Genomic DNA, 13,467 nt, shown 5'->3' with positions numbered 1-13,467 from the left:
CTACAGAATCTGCTAATTCATTACCTTTAATACCGGAATGGCTCAGTATCCAGCAGAAAATGATTTCTTTTTTACTGGTTAGTTCAGTTAATTTTTGGAGTAATTTTGCGATTAGGGGGTTTTCCATCTTTTTATTTTTAATCGCTTTTAGGGTAGATTGGGAGTCTGAAAGGATTATAAATTTGTTTTTTTTTTTGTTATTGGAGGCGAGTTTGAGAGCTAGGATTAGAGCATGTATTTCAGCACTGAAGATTGAGGTTTCTTTTGGGAGGTTTGATTGTTTTTTGATTGATTTATTGAGTATTACTGCACTGGCTGTTGCATTATTTTGTTTAGACCCATCTGTATAGATGTATGTGTGGTCTGGATACTTTTTTTTGATTTTATCGAGATCATCATGATAAGTTATTGGATGAGTATGTTTCTTTTCATATTTACTGAAACTTAGGTCGATGTTAGAGGATACGATTTTCCAGGGAGGGGTTTTGAGTAGGACAGTTTCGTGAATTTTAGTTATGGGTAGACTTGCTTCTTTGGAAATCGATTTTATTCTAAGTCCAAAGGTTTTGATTGCATTTTCTTTTCGGTCGAAAAGGTGTTTACGGTTTGGATTTAAAGTGCTATTGTGTGCTGGATTTGTGAGGTTTACTGTAAGTTTTGTGTAGTATTTTAGACCAAGGTTTTGATTTCTGAGCATTGGAGGAGTTTCATGTGCTTCTGCATACAGGCTTTCTATAGGGGAGGTTGGAAATGCTCCTAGTGCTAGTCTTAGTTCGAAGTGGCATATTGTGTTGAGGGTTTTTAGATATGGCTTTCTGGTGGATTGATATATGAAGCTACCATAATCTATTTTTGATCTAATTAATGCTCTATATAGTTTGAGTAGTGTGTTCTTGTCAGCTCCCTAATCCGTATGGGCAATGACTCGTAGGAGGTGTAATGCTTTATTACATTTGGTTTTGATGTGATTGATGTGTGGAATGAAATTTAGTTTTTTGTCAAAAATGATTCCCAGGTGCTTGTGTTCATTTACGAATGGAATTTTTTCCCCTTCAATCTGTAAGGTTGGGTCATGGTGGAGTTTGCGTTGGTTACAGAAATGGATGCATTTTGTTTTAGTTTTGGAGAATTTGAAACCATTTTAGTTGGCCATTTATTAATTTTATTTATGTTATGTTGTAGTTTTCTTTCAATAGTGTGAGTGTATTTAGATCTGTAGCTGATTGAGCAGTCATATACATATAAGGAGCTATGTATATCAGGAGAGAGTTCTTTTATAATGTTATTGATTTTTATGTGAAAGATATTTGTTGCTAATATGCTGCCTTGGGGCACTCCTTTTTGATTTTGGGGGTCTGATAAAGTTGAGTCTATGCGAACTTGGAAAGATCTGTCTGTTAGGAAGTTTTTATGAATTCAGGTAATCTGCCTCTTAGTCCAATGTTGTGGAGATCTTTTATGATACCGTGTTTCCAGGTAGTTTCATATGCTTTCTCAAGATCGAAAAAAAAAAAACAGATGTTACGTGTTCCTTATTGATGAAAGCTTCTCTGATATAATTTTCGAGGTTAGTGATGTGGTCTATACATCCTTGATTTTTTTGGTATCCACACTGGATTTCAGAAATTATTTTGTTGTCATCTAGATACAATATAAGACAGTAGTCAATCATTCTTTCGAATGTTTTGCATTGGCAGCTTGTGAGAGCTATTGGTCTGTAGTTTTCTGGGTTTGATGTATCTTTTCCCAGTTTGGGTATTGTTATTATTGTTGCATTTTTCCATGAAGTTGGGAAATCTTTTGTTTCCCATATTTGATTATAAATTTTGAGAAGGAGTTTTAATGATTCTGGTGGAATTTCTTTAAGGAAGCTGTAGTGCACTTCATCTGGTCCTACAGCTGAGTTATGGGATTTTTCTATGGCGGTTTCTAGTTCATTGAGGGAGAAGATTTCATTGTAAGGCTCTTGGTTTTTGGAGTTAAAGTTTATTTTGTACTTCTCTTCATGTTTCTTAAGTATTTGGCATTGTCTATTGTAGTGTTTTGATGATGAATTTTCGGCAAAGGTTTTAGCTAGTGTGTTAGCAATATCTTTTTTATCAGTTATTTTCTGTTTATTTGTGAGAAGGTGTTTGATTAGATTCGGATTATATTTTCCAGTTATTTTCCTAATCATTTCCCAGACGGTTTTGGGTTTAGTGGTGATGTTGATTTTGTTGACAAATTGTTGCTAGCAGGATCTTTTGCATTCTTTGTTTTTCGAGTTTTAGCTCTTTGGTGTTTGTATTCTATTAGGTTGTTCGTTGTGGGTTGTTTTTTAAATTTTCTTAAGGCTGCCTTTCTGTCTAATGGCCGTTTTACATTCTGGATTGAACCATGGTTTGTTTTTTGTTTTCCAGGAGAAGAATTTTTGGGTATGCAATTTTTGGCTATTGTTATGAGTACTTACATGAATTCTTCTATTGTTTGGATTTGATGTCCTGTTAGTTTTAGTGAACAAAGTTCTTTAAATTCGTCCCAGTCGGCTTTGTTTGTGTTCCACCTGGGTATGTGGTTTTGGATGGAGTTACTGTAATTGATTATAATAGGGAAGTGATCACTTCCACAGGGTTCTTCGTAAGTGCTCCATGTATAATCCAAGAAGCTTGGTGGATCACACATGGTAAGATCAATAGCACTAGTTGATCCGTTTGTTGGATTTAAGTATGTGGGATTTTTTTGATTGAGAAGGCACAAGTTATTTTTGTTGATTGTTCAATTTTGTTTCCTTTTGAGTTTGTGACTTTGCATCCCATCACGTACTGTGGCAGTTAAAGACTCCAAGAAGAATGAATGGTGAAGGTAGTTGTTTTATTAAATTTTCTAGTTCATTTTCATTTATTGGTTCATGAGGAGGGAGGTATATTGAGCAGATTGTGATTGTTTTGTGTAATGTGACTTGAGTTGTAATTGCTTGGAGATTTGTTTTGACCGAGGAATTGCTTTGAGGTATGTTATTCCTAACAAGAATTGAGGTGCCTCCATTAGCACGAATGCCTGTGTTATGGAAATAGTTGTATTGTTTATAGTTTGGTGTTTTGAAATGATTATTGTTTTGTAGGAAGGTCTCTTGTAAGCAAACAATGGCCGGGTTGAAGAGTGAGATAAGTATAAGAAGTTCATTATAGTTAGATCTTATTCCACGACAATTCCATTGGATAATTTGTTGTGTTTTATTTCTATCCATGAGTCTGTTTAGTTTTCCTCTATTTCCATCTCTTTAGAAGTAGAGGGTTTATCTTTTGTTGGAGTTTGTGTCTTTGGTGAAATGTTTTGCTGGGTTTTTTCTTTTTTTTTGTTTGGATCTGGACATCGATCTGAATCTTGCTTGAGATGTTGTCGTTTTGGCTTCTTGTTCATTTTTTCCCTCTTGATTACTTGTGTTTGGTTTCTTTTTTTTATCTAGGGTGTTTTCGGTTTCCATTTTTTCTAGAATTTGGAATCTATTTTGAGTGTCTATTGTTTGGTTTTCTTCTTTTCTGGAACGTTCTTTATTTGCTGTTTTATCATTGCTTATGTTTTTATTAATTTCTGGTGGTTGTTTTGTTGGTTTCTGTGATAATTTTTTTAATGGTTCTGTTGTGGATGGAATATCATTTTCTTTATTTGGATTTGTTATTCCTATTTTGTTTCCCAGATTTGAGTATTTTTCTTTTAGGCTATTTTGAAATTCTGGCCATTCTTTAATGTTTAATGTAATCAGTTTGTTTATCAGTTCCCTATATTGATCATGTATTTCATTATGTTGGTATGGTTTAGTTGTCTTTTTTGTTGTCTCAGCATATGTGTTGTCTTTCATGTACGTATCAACTATTTTTCTGGCTTCTGGAAAGGTTGTGTTTTTCTTGTACTTTACTTCTATAATTTCTCTTTCTTTTTTATATGTTTTGCATATTTTAGAGAAGACCGGGTGATCTTCTTTGCAGTTTGCGCATTTCACCTCATTTATGCATTTTTCTTTGGTGTAGTCAGGCTCTTTGTTGATGCATTTTCCACATATTTTTTATTCCTTTACAGGCTTCTCTATGATGTCCATATTTTTGGTAATGGAAACATCTTAATGAGGCTGGGATATATTGGTCTACTTTTACATTTAAGTAGTCAATTTTTATTTCCCTAGTTATTATTGGTTTGTTAAACGTTATGCATGTGTTGGTTGTTATTATTTTGTTGTTTCTTTTTATGTTTATGCGGATGTGGTTGATTACTCCTTGTTTTTCTAATTCGGTTTTTATTTCTTCTTCAGTTGCCAGCGATACTTCATAACTTCGAATTACTCCTTTGGAAGTGTTTAGTGTTTTATGGGGAAAGACTTTGCACTTGTACTCATGGAAGTTCTTCATTTTAAGTAGAAATTGAGCATCTCTAAGATTGGTTATCTCAACTAGTAGATTTCCATCTTTTGTTTTTTTGATCATTTTTGGTTTACTTTTTGTGAATAATGTTTTTTTCTATTAGGAAAGGTGATAAATTTCCAATTTTTTTATTTTCGATTAATTCAATAACCAAGAATTGTGGGAAGTTTCCTTCGTCTATAGTTGGAACGGTTTTTCTAGTTTTGAATTTTTGTTCTTCACCTGAGCTTGAGAGGTCAGAGTTGGAGAAATGGTTTCTTTTAAGAGTTTTGCGGGGGATGCTTTTTTTTTTTATCAGCCATGGATTTTGGGATTTATTTTTCATCAACCACGCTCCCTACCCACCTCGGAGTCCAAAATTGGGGCATAGTAAGGGGGGAAACCCATTCGCCTTGACCATGTCGGGGCTACGTGGAGGATATACTCTTTCGGTAAGGAGTTCTCAAGCACTATATTTTCTGTTCAATATGTCCTCAAAAATACATTTGTTCAGATGGAGTGTTGAGTTCTGGTCTTTCCAATTGATTGACCCGTGCCACCGCCTTTGAGCACTTACTTGGTTTGCCTATTTTTTGTAGTGGGGGAATAAATAAAAAAAATAAAAAAAGATGGGAGTACCTTTAAGTTTCGTTCTTTGTTATGGTAGTTGGTACTTTGGGTGTAAGTGCTAGGGCTTGGTGTGACTGGCCGATTGGTCGGATCGGGCCTATCCATTCACCCGTCGGGCCGAAGTAAGGGCCGAAGTAATGTGTTGCAGTGCCTAGACTTTTATGCTCCCAGGTCTAGGTTAGCTCAATCACCAGGATCACGTCCTAAGGCATTACGGGTAGCAACCCACGGCTAACTGGTTGCCCCATTGAGAGATTTTTACCCTCTGCAGGGGGGCAGTCGGCTTATTCTAGTGCCCTACCAACAGGGCAAAAAAAAAGGGGGGGGGCAACGGGATTGGTAAGTAGGGAAGGAAAAGGAGAGGGGAAGGGGGTTGCTGTTTTTGTTTTTGTAGAACGTAGTTAAGTTTTACATAAGAGAATAGGAAACAAAAACAGAAAAGCGATGTAGGGGTATTTCGTCTCAGGAAGCAAATAGACAGCCTGATCTGGTAGCACCAGAAAGCCAAGTAAAAAATAATACAAAAAAGAAATGATGGAGGACTTGAAATATTAAGTTACAATTGATTGAAGTACTCCTACTTATAGGTTGAAAATAATAGATAATTTTTGAATTCATATTTTAAAATGAATTATGTGGGAGTTGAAATATCATAAGTCAGAATGATCCAAAAAATAAACCCCAAATACAATAATAGCATAATTGGCATTGAATATTTAGACATAAATGTACATTTAATAAATGTAGATAGCATTGGTTATTTAGACATAAATGTACATTTAATAAATGTAGATGGCGTTGGTTATTTAGACATAAATGTACATTTAATAAATGTAGATGGCGTTGGTTATTTAGACATAAATGTACATTTAATAAATGTAGATGGCATTGGTTATTTAGACATAATTGTACATTTAATAAATGTAGATGGCATTGGTTATTTAGACATAATTGTACATTTAATAAATGTAGATGGCATTGGTTATTTAGACATAATTGTACATTTAATAAATGTAGATGGCATTGGTTATTTAGACATAATTGTACATTTAATAAATAGAATAATTTAAATAGAAATATCTCAAATCATGGGAGTAAATTGTATTAATCAATATATACTTGTTCGGAGCTAACGATAAATTTTGATTGAATTATTTATACTTGATAATCATAGGTTAAAATAATAAATTTTAAGGTTATACTTAAAATAATTAACAAAAACACGGATATAAATATATAATAGCTTACATTGAGATAGGTTTAATATTTCATTTTTAATGAATAAAATAAAAACAATGAACTAAATAAACGATGGATGCGAGTTGAAATATATGTTAGTATGGCCCAACTAAATAATCCAAATATGATAATAACATAATTGGTATTGAATCTTTAGTTATAAACTGTCATATTTTTATAATTAACACTAAAACAACTTATATAATACACTGTTATTTTATTATTATTATTAGTAGTAGTAGTAGTATTTTATTATTTATAAATAATTAATACTTATTGTTTAAAATAATGTTACTAATGCTTAAATCTAGAATATGTGTATTTAGCTTCTTTATTTATCTAAAGAAAATCTACTAAACAAAAAAACAGGAGGTAGTTCAAATTGTTTGCATAGATCTTGGTATATTATGTCTTGACTTACACCGGATTAGGGTCAACAGTGTAAAGTATATTTAAAAAAAAATAAATAAATAAATACAAGAAGGAATGATGGCGGACTTGAAATATTAAGTTAGAATAATCTAAATAAATAACCCAAATGTAATTATAGCATGATTGTCGTAAATCTTAAGTTGTAACAGTATATATCCATTTAAATAAATTGGAATAACTAATGTATAATAAAGGAGTAGTGTATTTAATAAATATAAGCAGAGATTTGATATATATAGATAAATAGATAAGGTAGACAAGATAGATATTAGGTTGGTGCAAAAATAATGTCGTTTTTTGATGTTCAACTTCATGTCAAAAAACATTATTTTTGCACCAACTTAATAGATTTTATATATATATATATATATATAGAGAGAGAGAGAGAGAGAGGGAGAGAGAGAGAGACTGTGTTAGTTTGGTGGATAAGTATTCAGAAGGGGGAAGTAAGATGGGAGCTGACTCTGAATCGCTGACTGTTCAGAAATGTTTATAGCAATGTATTTGGATATGCACCATAAAACTGAAATGCATGACAAGAAAAGAAATTAAAAAAAGAGAGAAGATTTACAGTCAATAATATATTAAGATTACAGAAATGAGCGAGAGAGCGGATAGGAGGGTGAGTCTGAGAAAAGAGGAAAGATAGACTGAAAGACTAACAAGGTTAGATAAAGATAGAGACAGAGGAGTGAGGGAAGAGAAGAGGGGATATATCCAGGTGAGGGAAAGATTTGGATAAAAAGAGTCTGAAAACGATAGAAAGAAAGGGTGGGGTAAATGGAGACAAAGAAAAAGAGAGAGATTGAGACAGAAGGAGTTGAGATTGATTGAGATAAAAAAAAAAGAAAGGACGAGAGAGAGAGAGAGGGGGGATGATTTAGATAAAAAGGAGTCAAGAGAAAGAGAGAGAGGTGGGATAGGGACTAATGGAGAGATAGTATGAAAGAACGGTAGTAAAAGTGAGAGATAGGTGGGGAAACAGACGGATAATTAGAAAGAGAAAAAAAGGCAAGAATATGATCAGGTTTTATCTGATTAAAAAAATTTTTTTACGGCGTATCAACCTTTTTTAGTATCTTTTTATGAAGAATCACTAGCAAATTGCAGATTATTTTTGGCACATAATTAACTTCTACATCCTAAACAAATATTTATTTCCTTGATGCAGCAGAACTATTTAAAATGTAACGCTTGAAATGAATAACATCTCACACCATTTAATTTGACAATTTTAGACAAATAAGTAATATTATAAAATATTTTATTCAATGATTAAATCCATTCTTTTTCAGACACCTTTTTCAAAGAAGGCATATTTTCTGTATGTATTCGTCTGTTTGCTTCCCTATTCATTTTTACTGGTGGTATTAAGCCTGAGGTTGATTAAAAATGTATGTCAACTACACAAACGCACACATCGATTTCAGAATTACAACACTCGTTAATAACACCGGACGGATCCTTTTCTTCATCCAAGAGGGGGTGACCCAGCAACTATAGAGAAAAAAATTGAACAAAATAAAAAGTCTTCTTTGAGGGTCTATGAGAAAAATTTTTTAATCATTTAATAAAATATTTTATAACATTATTTGATTTTCTAAAATTTACAAATTAATCTCACGAAATAATGTTTCCAAAGATCTGAGTAAACCCCTATTATAACATCTCAAATGTTAGGAGGCTTCCCAGCACAATAAGATGCAGGTATTAACAACGTGTTAAAAACAATCCATAGCAAGCTACCGTTGTGGAGTATTATATATATATATATAATTTTGAAAAGAACGATATATCTTTTTTATATATATATATATATATATATATTATATATACATACACAGCATAATCGTGTTGACACACCGGTTCTCGTCAGATCATCGAAGTTAAGCAAGCTTGAGCATGGTTAGTACCAGATAGGTGACCATTTGGGAATCCTAGGCGCTGTATGTGCTCTCCGCTTATCTCGGCATTTGTTTCCAGTCGTCTTGTACATACACTTTACTTGCCACTGGTATTTAACAATGTCGACTCAGGAGAGGTGTGGTTGGAGATTGTGTATCTCCCGACACAAAAATTTCATGTGCAGGCACCCACACATGGGTATCCATAGTCTGTCAAAGACTGAAGGAGCCTACTTTTATATATGCTGTTGCAACAGTGTTTGCCTTAGGTTGAGGCAGCATATTTCCATGGCTGCATTATAGCTCGAATCATGGGAGCTGACTCACGGTGATGCTGAGCAAGGTTGCACGAGATGGCTTGCCACTTGTGATTAGAAGGTCGAATTTTGACCACTTGTAGGTCTGTAAGTTCAACCAATTTTTTCATTTATGGTTGTTGTCCAGGTAATTAGCTGTCCACTGACATGCTTGTGCAATCTAGACACTGGAATATGGTTGGTTGGCTGTTTTGTTTTACGGCATATCAACCCTTTTCAGGTTATTTAATGCCGAATCTGGTGATTTTGAAGAACGATTTTTTAATATAGAGTATTTATTTTTTTTAAGTCGTATTCTATTTAACCCATAGTTGGGACCCTAACAGGTACTACCACTCCGGCTCAGAGTAGACCTGGGAGCAATGGCAATTAAAGGGTGGCTCCACACTCCCCAGAGCCCGCAAGCTGGGGCCTCACCATCAGATATAGTTTAAGGTCATATCCAGGACCGCACTAGAGTATGGAGGATTACATCATGAATTACTTCAAGACAAACAATGGTATATGTAATAAAAAGTGCTTTAGCAAAATAATGTTACAAAAGTACACGTCATGGTTCTGGGGCCATAACCGCCATTAATCGCTGCCCAATAAACGTGTTAAATGTAACTATACTTATAATTTCTGGATGATACAATTAATTACATTCTGGCCGCTGTATGAGCAAGCATAGCTCACCAATTCATTTTTTTTTTTTTTGCACAGGAATGACCACTTATCAAGTCCCGGAGGCCACTCGAGGATAAGAGTTAATGGGTATACATTAGTCAATGTGATTATCATATAGTAAACATATGTAGTGGGAATTTTGTAAATTGGATTACTTAGGGAGACGGTCCATCAAGAACTTGTTTATGCTGGACTTGAAGACAATCAGATTGTAGTCAGCTGGAAAGCAGACCAATGGAAGAGAGTTCCACAGGCGTGCAGTTCTAAGAAAGAAACTCTGCTCATGAAATCTACATTTAGGTTTAGGCACAAATAAAGAGTGTGCGAAATTATTGATAGTGGTTTTGGCTAGACGAGTGTTTTTCGTGAAAGTTTGGCCAGGGGGAGCATAGATTGAAGCTCAGATGAGCACTTGCCATGAAAATAACGATAAAGCAGAGACAGGCTCGCAGCGTCTTTTCTGTGGAAAAGAGGTTGCAGGGAAGAGAAAAGGGCATCCCCCACTAAGCTACGAAGTCTATTTTGAACTCTGTCAAGGCAGGATAAGCTACTTCTAGCAGCTCCTGCCCAGATGTGGCAACAGTATTCCCTCGTTGGCAGTACCTGGCTTTTATATCGGTAGAGAATGGCATCAGGTATCTAAACACTCTGTTCTAATTTATTTATTAGCTGATTGTAACAGAGTGCGGACGTGCGTATGCAAATGGATACAAAATATGAAATGACGTTACGGTAGAGAAAAAGAAAGAAACTATAAAAAAAAAGAATGTGTGAACAGACAGAGGAGCATGTTTGAGTGTACATTCAAGAGCACAGAAATCAGAGAGAAGGAACATGATCACGTTTTATTTGAGAAAGTAGCCGGAAATAAATGTGCATTTTTACAAAAAAAAAAAAAAGGAGTCGAGTTATTACTTGTCCTATGTTCCTTGCTACATACTCTGCTACAACGTGTTGGGTCCTGGATGTCTACACGTTAACACGTGTGTAAACATAAGTAACATTATATAATTCCCGATTGTGATAACTGATGTTTGTTGCAGGTAAAAGAATATTACAAAAGTACACATCATGGTTCTGAGGCCATGACTGCCACTAATCGCTGCCCAATGAACTTGTTGAATGTAACTATACTTATAATTTCCCTAATGACGTGTAACCTTTGTTGTTATTGTTCTAATGGCGCTCATCTTAGTCAGCTTCAGCAGCTTCTGCCACACGCAGTCGTCCTGAGCAAGGTTGTACAAGATGGTTAACCACTCGTAATTCCATCATGAATGGCTGACCACCTGTGGACTTGAGAATTCAGCCAGTTTCCCCATTGGTGGTTGTTGGCCACATCCTCAATTGACTATCGGCATATAATGCTCAGAGCCACCCAAACTGTGGGGCCCATGAAGGATTACATAATTATTTAGCCCTCTTACGGTGTGGCATATCGAAAACATCCATGACGTTGCAGCAACAGGATAAAATATGGCAGAAAATCAAGATTGAGATGTTGTCAGAGAACGGCACTTGGGACACAGTCAGCCTGTCAGGCAACACAAGATGCGGCAGAGGCAGGAATTGTCAAAGACTTCTTTCCCATGGCAGACTATAAATAGTTGATAGGTTCTGTGAAAAAGATGTACAAGGTGCCTTCAATAAGTTTCAAGACGTTTTTTTTTTTTGGTACAGGCATTTAAAAATTGTCGTAGACTCTTAAAAATTTATTATGTTATTGCTATACATCTTATGAGATGACTTACTTTTGAATTTTTAAATGGCAAGAGAAGTGTCCTCTTATATATATATATAAAATAAAAATTACAATTAAATTTACCAAAATGATCCAAGATGGTAAAACTAAAGTATATTATAAATATTAAAGAATTATTATTTATAAAGTAATCTCAGCCAGATGTAAAAGCTCGATAAAACCAAATAGGAGATAGAGCTTATAATACGAGCAAACAGTTAATAAAACATATTAAAAAACACTTTGAAAGGAGTTAAAAACATTTAATCTGAAAAGGAAACACTAGATAAGTGGATAGTCCTTAATCCACGGAGTTTTGAAGAAATACTTTCCTTCTCATCAGAGGGTAGGAATTAGCAAAATGTGGGATCAGATTTTGCATGCAAAATTATTTGATGAAACAACAAGTAAGTCAAAGATCTTACTTGATAACAAAAAAGTGAAGCAGAGGGAATATGGTGAAGAAAAAGGTGATTACACGTGAATGGATTGTCAGGTGGAAGATAAATAATCCAGTGACAGTAAAATCCAAATATATGACTTCAAGAAAGTTAATTGAATTTCCATTAGCACAAGTAAAATCCAAGGAAATCCCGTAATTGGAAGATGGTCCAAAATAATCCAATAGCAGAAATCCATGGAATAATTCACAAAAATGTGTACAAGGGAAAAAAAGGAAAAATTTCAATAATATTAATAAAAGAAAAATAAGATATGCTTTTCATCAGATATTCCTTTTCAGATTAAATATGTTTTCAACTCATTTCAAAGTGTTTTTAACATGTTTTATTAACTGTTTGCTCGTGTGTGTATATATATATATATATATATATATATATATATATATATATATATATATATTAACTGTTTGCTCGTATATATATATATTTTATTAACTGTTTGCTCGTATATATATATATATATATATATATTATTAACTGTTTGCTCGTATATATATATATAATAATAATATATATATATATATATATATATATATATATATAAATAAAAAGGTGCTTTCAATAAGTTTCAATAAGTTCAGACTTGCATTTAAATTTACTGTAGATTCTATGTGATTGCTTGACCAATTTTTATGATTTCAGGTTCAAATGAACAGCTACAGCAGAAATTGGACTACACCCTACTAAAGTCTGATTGTCACAGTTGGTTGATTTCAAAAATGCAATCTGGGCGTGAGAACTCTTTAGAAGAACGATATGCAATAAGATTTTGCTTTAAACTTGGAAGAAAATGCCACACAAACGTATTTGTTTGACGTAGCTAAGTGGTCATAACTTCAGCATTTGAGTAATTTCCTACTAAGTCTCTACCAAGCTGCTCTACCAGAACGGAATTTCTGGCTTAACCAGCCAATGATATTCTTGTGAGGCAGAATAACCCGGATGTTCTCATATTCATTGCATCAATAGTGTATAAATCTTTACACATAACAAAAATTAATACAGGGTTCCTTCAGTCTTTAACAGACTATGAATATCCACGAAGGTGTGCCTACACATGAAATTTTTGTGTCAGGAGGTACGCTATCTCCAACCACACCTCTGCTGAGTTGACATTGTTAAATACCAGTGGCAAGTGAAGTGTATGTACAAGGCGACTGGAAACAAATGCCGAGATAAGCGGAGAGCACATACAGTGCCTAGAATTCCCAAATGGTCACTCATCTGGTACTAACCAGGCTAAACGTTGCTTTACTTCGGTGATCTGATGAGAACCGGTGTGTCAACACGATTATGTCGTATATATAGATACGTATACAGAAATTATTAACTTCATTTTCAAATACTTCAGCAGAGGGGTGCTTTCTTCTTTTATTTTTTTTTTACCAAATATTTCCAGTTACTTCAACTAATATTTCATAGGGATTTTTTCCCTCTGTCTCCAAATCAACAGAGTCTAGCCCATTCTTGTAATGATCTTTTCCCTTATGGTGGTATAATACTACTCCTGTGCAGTTCTAGGAGGTCCACGCTTTGCCTTCACTCTTTGAGAAGGAGTAAGTTTATTGCTTGTTTATTGCCTAAGGCGTTTCTACTGGGAAATGCCTATGAGTTTGACAAGCATCTTTTGCAAAGTGAGAATGCTCTTCCTTTGGGGCTACAGACTTTACAATCCCACTCTCCCACCCTTGCGTTACATTT

At 34.3% G+C, this 13,467-nt stretch overlaps 1 protein-coding gene across 3 annotated transcripts in view; it reads right to left on the bottom strand.

Annotated features, from left to right (window-relative positions):
• The window catches only part of LOC145293760 (uncharacterized), a 631,027-nt gene that overhangs the window by 133,009 nt on the left and 484,551 nt on the right, over positions 1–13,467 (bottom strand). The window lies entirely within an intron of this gene.

This window comes from Euprymna scolopes, chromosome 15 (genome assembly GCF_053919585.1).
Source record: "Euprymna scolopes isolate OS-2025 chromosome 15, ASM5391958v1, whole genome shotgun sequence".
Taxonomy (NCBI): Eukaryota; Metazoa; Mollusca; class Cephalopoda; order Sepiida; family Sepiolidae; genus Euprymna; species Euprymna scolopes.
The sequence above is the reverse complement of the archived record's forward strand: the minus strand, read 5'-3'. Positions and strand labels throughout refer to the sequence as shown.